This window comes from Artemia sp. Qi Xiang Cuo, chromosome 16 (assembly GCF_049724085.1).
Source record: "Artemia sp. Qi Xiang Cuo chromosome 16, ASM4972408v1, whole genome shotgun sequence".
NCBI lineage: Eukaryota > Metazoa > Arthropoda > Branchiopoda > Anostraca > Artemiidae > Artemia > Artemia sp. Qi Xiang Cuo.
The window spans coordinates 53703107-53710548 of NC_142809.1; positions in this window are offsets into that span (position 1 = coordinate 53703107).

Genomic DNA, 7442 nt, shown 5'->3' on the forward strand with positions numbered 1-7442 from the left:
CATTTCTCTTCGACATTTTATTGATTTTGGCTATAACATTTGAATAAAAGGCAGTAAGATACATTCTTTATTGATCTGTCATGCACTTGAATAAATTGCAAAATTAGCTCAATGAGAGGGTAGACCTAGGGTGGGTTAATTTTCCTAAATTTAGGGGGGGGGGGGGGTAGACAAAATTATGGTTAGAGGGGACACTAATTTTCCTTCTTTAAAAAAGGGGAAATTATTTTCCATAATAACTTTTTTATCTTATTTAAGGCAAATTGTGAAGAATATCCGTGGCCACCCAGTAAGAGAGTAAGGGGTAAGGCAAATTGTGACGAATGCCCGTCGCCTCCCAGTAAGAGAGCTAGGGTCCAAGATAAAACCCATGTGAGGGAGTCAGTTATACAATATGGCCGCTGTCCGATGCCCTCTAGCTCTACACTGCCTGCCCAAGCTTCATCTGCACAGGTAACAATACAACCAGCTCGAAAACCCAAAAGAGAGTGGATGGATACTTTCAATGCCGCATTTGCGGAAAATTGTGAGGTAGCTTACCCGTCATCCTCTTATCCTACATTGTCAAGGGTCTCAGGAACTATGATAAATATTGATCTTGCCCTAGAACAAAGGCTACCTGGACCATCCAACACCCAAGCGCATCCAGGATTCGCAAATGTGAGCATTTTTCCTACCTATCTTATAGAAATACATATCTGTTTCTTCCAATGTTTTTTTTAGTCTTTTCTTTTCACTATTTTTCAACACTGTGTAAAAGTGTATCTCAGAGATATTAAAATATTAATCCCTCGCCCCCAACCATTGTTTTAAATTTTTCTGCTACCTCCCCCTCCCTCCCTCCGATATATATAAAAATAATGTAATTTTTTTTTTTTGGAAGTCAAAACGCGCTTTTTTCTAATCTTTACTATTTTCTCTGTCCCCCTCCCACTGTTGCTATCTCTTCGATATCTCATGATGATATTTTTAGTTAATTTCTAGTTTATCTGCTATCCCTCAACTATTAAACTCAAAATGCTACTTTTTACAATTGAATTTTATTGTTTTATGGGAAAGGACAGAGCGGTTCGGAGGGGGGAGTATTAAGTTTTGGAAATTGGGAAAGGGGATTGTTTGAACAAAATCAAATTGTCAATTTTATGTTAAGCGGCGTTTTAGATTGTAAATATCTTATATTAAGTTGGAAATTGGAACTTTCAGTTGAATTAACCAAATGCTACTATGTGCAAACTGCTACTACTACTACTACTACTAAGCGTGTTTTAAATAATAATCCAAATTTTAAAAACAGTAGGGATGATTTGAACACATTGAAAATAAGCTATTTTTTCATTTATAGATTGGAGCATTGGTCCCTTATTCAATATCACCATCATCATCAGTTGGAGGAGAGGAGCTCTCCAACAACAATTCAACATGGGACGATAGCATTTTACATGACAGTCAAATACCGGTTGATATTGTTGACTTTTTAGATGATTTTCTTTTTAATGTAGATTATAGCGCAGTTGGGCAGGGGGACTTGAGCCAAAATACACTACAGCTTTTGGAGGATTTTACAAACGAATTAACTGGGAACCCTCCTTCTCCTCCTCCAACCCCCGATACCCTAACGAATCCACTTGTAACAACTGAAGTGGAGCATTCACATACCCGAAATATTGAACAAAGTGGGGGAGGGGGTGTTGATAATATACAAGAGGGGGAGGGGGTACAACTTTTCCAGACTTATTGCTGTCAAAATCAATATTAAATAATATAGTTGTCTACACTGTGACTTTTCCCTTTTGGGGATCCATTTAATTCACTTATGGGGGGAAAATTTGTGTTTGATCAAATAGAAATTGTGCACGCGTATTTAGATAAATTCGTGTACTACTGGAGAGCAAAATTCAGTTGTGGGGGGGTTGGGATTCAATTAAGGTTTCTATTTTTTTAAAAGTTTTCTATTTAAATGAGGGGAAAAGTGAAGTTTATTATCATTATATACGTTCTGAGATGCGCATGATTTATCCGAATTTAAAAACCTTTGAGAGTGTTTTTAGAGAGTGGGTAGGACAAATTATTGCGCATCTTGAGAACTATAACGAAAACGGTAGTGGGTCTGCAGTTCTTTTTGTTGAAAATTTAAGTGTAAATATTTGTAAATTTAAGAAAGATTTTATGTTAAGAGGGGGGCATAGGGATGAGGGTATAGTCTTAAAATATAATCGAGATCTAGAAGGTTGTCGTGGTGTCCAGCGAATTTGTTTTGAAACAGGTCAAAAATGTTTCAAGTATGCTTTCCTCATGTCAGCATTTGAGCCTCTAGCACGTGACGCTACCAACACGAATTTAGATCACTGGGCTGTACATGGGAAGGAAGGGTCCAATTTCCCAATTGTAGATTTCTCTTGTTTAGAAGGAAAATACCCAGTAACGCTAAGGTTTATAAATATTTATGAAAGGGCCAATGCCCCTTTAAATATCGGTGTTACTGTGGTTCAGTGTGAAACTGAATTTGCAGATGGGGTTCGTTAAAAAAGAAGGGGATAGTTTTCCCAGTGAGGGGTCCGTGGGTTGAATTGGTCAAACACTGGATTTGGTTGCTGTATACACCACCATCTAGTGACCTTGCCTATTCAATTGGCCATTTTAATCCTACTACAGATATCAGTAGAGTTCTGGGGGGTGGTAAGCATAAGGGGGTATGTTTCTACTGTCAGACAGGCCTCTCTAGATTTTGGAGTGAACTAAAGTTCCAAAATCACATGAGGCACTGTAGCCGACATGGCTATCAGACAGTGGAAACGGTTTCAGGGGATAGGGCCATTCTACGCTTCAAAAAGTTCCAGAACACCCTCCTCCAATGCAGCAAAATATCTTTAGACTGTGAAACTAAGCTGGTGGAGGTGAACGATCCCCGATTTCCAAATCGAATCAAGGAACACCAGGCTATTGCAGTGTCCTATGCCCATGCTCAAAGAGATAATTCTAACACCAAGCGGTTGTTAGAAATAGTAGAAACATTGGATGAGAAGGAGTGTATGGTCACTGCACTGTCTAAGCTAATTGGCTTAGCTAATGGTGCTATTTCTCGTTTTAGAAATATCCATTATCCAATGGTTTTGTCTGCAGAGGATCGTCTCGCGATTAAAAATCAAAAAATATGTTGGGTTTGTAAGGGGGAGTTTGTAGAGGGGGATAAGGGGACTAAAGGAAAAAGAGGGGGGAGGGGGAAAGTCAGGGATCATAATCACTTGTGGCAGGAAATATTATCTGGGGGTAGTAATTTTAGAGGGGTAGCGCATCAATCGTGTAACTTAAATGTTAGCCAGCAGTTTTTTATCCCAATTTTTATTCACAACTCAAATTACGACTTAAAATTTATTTTACCGGCACGGGTTCGTATGCACAGGGGGGAGGGGGAGTAGATTGTCTATGGGATGATAGTTAATTTATCTTAAGAATTATCACACAATTGGCCGAAACGTTGTTGCTTCTTTAACTGAAACGGCAGGCACTGGATAATAGGCATACGTGTTGGAATAAAATCAGGTTTTTAGATTCCTTTAGTTTTTTTCCCAAGGCATTGAGTCAATTGATTCAAGTGCAGAAAAGCGACAATTTTGATAGCTTTCCCTTGCTTAAACAGCACTTTACAGACAGTGAAATGTATGACCTGTTGACCTGCAAAGGTGTATACGCATACGACTATTACTGTTCTGGCGCTCGCTTAAGCGAGGTGAAACTACCTCCAATTGAAGCTTTTTACAATTCACTGACCAGTAGTGAATGCACAGCCGAGGAGTATGAGTGTGCCAAGAAGGTGTGGTCTAAGGGGAATCGTAAAAATGTGTGGGATTATTGTAGACTGTACTTGGCCAGTGACGTTTTAACTCTGTTGGATATAGCCTGTAAGAACACAGACCAAATCTATTCAGAGTTCGGGTTAGATATAGGCTACTATTTTTCCACACCCCATTTAGTGATGGATTTGATTTAAAAAATTATCAGGGAGGAAATAGGCCTAATTACAGATGTAGATCAGAACCTTTTTGTAGAACGTTCAATGAGGGGAGGGTATGTTTTTCATGGGGACCGCGTCTTGTCAACCGATCCGAGCGGACAAAGCACCGGTGCAAAGTCAAATGCAGTGTTCTTGACCATGCACTCGTCCCCCTCATCCAATTTTTCTACTATTTCTAACAACCGCATGGTGTTAGAACTGTCTCTTTGCGTATGAGCATAGGACACTACAATAGCCTGGTGTTCTTTGACTCGATTTGGAAATCGGGGATTGTTCACCTCCACCAGCTTAGCTTCACAGTCTAAAGATATTTTGTTGCACTGGAGGAGGGTGTTTTGGAAATTTTTGAAGCGTAAAATGGACCTATCCCCTGAAACCGTTTCCACTGTCTGGTAGCCATGCCGTCTACAATGCCTCATATGATTTTGCAGCTTTAATTCACTCCAAAATCTAGAGAGGCATGTCGGACAGTAGAAACGGGCACTCTGTTTCTTACCCTCCCCCAGAACTCTACTAATGTCGGTAATAGGGTTAAAATGGCCAATTGAATTGGTAAGGTCACTAGGTGGTGTATACAACAACCAAACCCAGTGTTTGACTAATTTAATTGACGGGCCCCTTACAGGGAAAACCACCCCCTTCTTTTTTAACAAACCCCATCTTCAAATTCAGTTTCATACTGAACCACAGTAACGCCGATATTTAAATGGGCATTAGCCCTTTCATAAATATCTATGGATCGTAGCGTTACTGGGTATTTCCCCTCTAAACAAAAAAATCTACAATTGGGAAATTGGACACCTCCTTTCCATGTACAGCCCAATGATCTAAATTCGTCTTGGTAGCGTCACGTGCTAGAGGCTCGAATGCTGATATGAGGAAATCATACTTGAAACATTTTTGACCTGTTTCAAAACAGATCTTCTGGACAACTTTACAACCTACTAGATCTGGATTATAATTTAAAACCACTGCCCTTTACCCACCCCCTCTTAAAATAAAATCTTTCTTAAATTTACAAATATTTACACTTAAATTTTCAATAAATAAAACTACTGACCCGCTCCCGTTTTCGTTAAAGTTTTCAAGATGCGCTATAATTTGACCTACCCATTCCGAAAAAAAAACTTTCAAAATTTTCTAAATTCGGATAGATCCAACGCATCTCGGAATGTACATAATGATAATAAACTTCGCTTTTCCCCTCATTTAAATAAAACACTTTTAAAACAATAGAAACCTTAATTGAATCCCTCCCCCACAATTGAATTTGGTTCTCCAGGAGTGCACGAATTTTATCTACATATTCATGCACAATTTCTACGGGATCAAACACAAATTTTCACCCCATAAGTGATTTAAATGGATCCCCAAAAGTCGCAGTGTAAACAACTATTGCATTTAAAATTGTATTAGATAATTGAAAGTCTGGAAAAGTTGTACCCCCTCCCTCTCTTGTATATTATCAACACTCCCTCCCCCAAGTTGTTCAACAATATTTGGGGTCTGCGAATGTTCCACTTCAGTTGTTTGAAGTGGATTTGTTAGGGTATCGGAGGCAAGAGGAGGAGGAGGGTTCCCAGTTAATTCGTTTGTAAAATCCTCCAAAAGCTGTAGTGTATTTTGGCTCAAGTCCCCCTGCCCAACTGCGCTATAATCTACATTAAAAAGAAAATCATCTATAAACTCATCAATATTATCAGGTATTTGACTGTCATGTAAAATGCTATCGTCCCATGTTGAATTGTTGTTGGAGAGCTCCTCTCCTCCAACTGATGACGATGGTGATAATGAATAAGGGACCAATGCTCCAATCTATAAATGAAAAAAATAGCTTATTTTCAAAGTGTTCAAATCATCCCTACTGTTTTTAAAATTTGGATAATTATTTAAAGTCAGCGCTTAGTAGTAGTAGTAGTATGCGCAGAGTAGCATTTGGTTAATTCATTGTCCCCCCCCCCACAACTATCGATATTCTGAAAGCAGTCAATTTCCAACTTAATATAAGATATTTACAATCTAAAACATCTCTTTACATAGAAGGCGGCAATTTGATTTTGTTAAAAAATAGCTTATTTTCAAAGTGTTCAAATCAGCCCTACTGTTTTTTTTTCGCGGCGCTGCTTGGGCCCGCAGCGCTTCTTGCAGCGCTTTTCGGGCCCACCGGCGCTTCCCGACCCCCACCACGTGGCTCCCAGCCCCCATTACATAATGTCCACCAAAAGTTGAAATATTCGCTTAGACTGCATAAGTCGCTATTTCTCTCTAATTCCCAGTTCTACTGGTTCGGTGAACTCCTCACTAGCTCACAATTATTGTAAACCGCCGCGCGAGTGTTCCGATTTCCAAGACTGAACTTCAAAAGGCAGGAAAATACACAATTAAATGCCGAGATCCGTTAACTCAGTATATTGTCAACAATGTTTCCCCTCGCTAAAATCTTAGCGGCAAGTTGTAAGATTGAAAGCTATTTTAAAAATATCCTTGCGCAAATCACGGGATTCATATGTGACAGATAGATAAATGGGAATAATCTCTCAGTTCCTTCTTCTTCTCTTAAAACTAGATAATATTCAATTGTGAAAAAAATAGCATTCATAGAGTTTCAAGGGCGGTGAGCATTAATTGACTAGAAATTACCCATGAAAAATATTCGCTTATGAGATAGCTGCGAAGAGATAGCAACAGTGGGGGGGACAGAGAAAATAGTAAAGATTAGAAAAAAGAGCGGGTTGACAAGCAAAAAAAATTACATTATATTTAGATATCTCTGAGGGAGGGAGGGGGGAGCAGAGAAATTTAAAATAATGGTTGGGGGCGAGGTGTTAATATTTTAATATCTCTGAGATACACTTTTACACAGTATTGAAAAATAGTGAAAAGAAAAGACTAAAAAAAAAACATTGGAAGAAATAGATATGTATTTCTATAAGATAGGTAGGAAAAATGCTCACATTTGCAAATCCTGGCTGCACTTGGGTGCCAGATGGTCCAGGTAGCGTGTGTTCGAGGGCAACCTCATGATTTTGTATAGTTTCTGAGACCCTCGACAATGTAGGATAAGAGGATGACGGGTAAGCTACCTCACAATTTTCCGCAAATGCGGCATTGAAAGCATCCATCCACTCTCTTTTGGGTTTTCGAGCTGGTTGTATTGTCGCCTGTGCAGATGAAGCTAGGGCAGGCAGTGTAGAGCTAGAGGGCATCGGACAGCGGCCATATTGTATAACTGACTCCCTCAGATGGGTTTTATCTTGGACCCTAGCTCTCTTACAGGGAGGCGACGGGCATTCTTCACAATTTGCCTTGCCCCTTGCTCTCTTACTTGGTGGCGACGGGCATTCTTCAGAATTTGCCTTAAAGAAGAGAAAAAAGTTAGTATGAAAAATAATTTCCCCTTTTTTAAAGAAGGAAAATTAGTAACCCCATC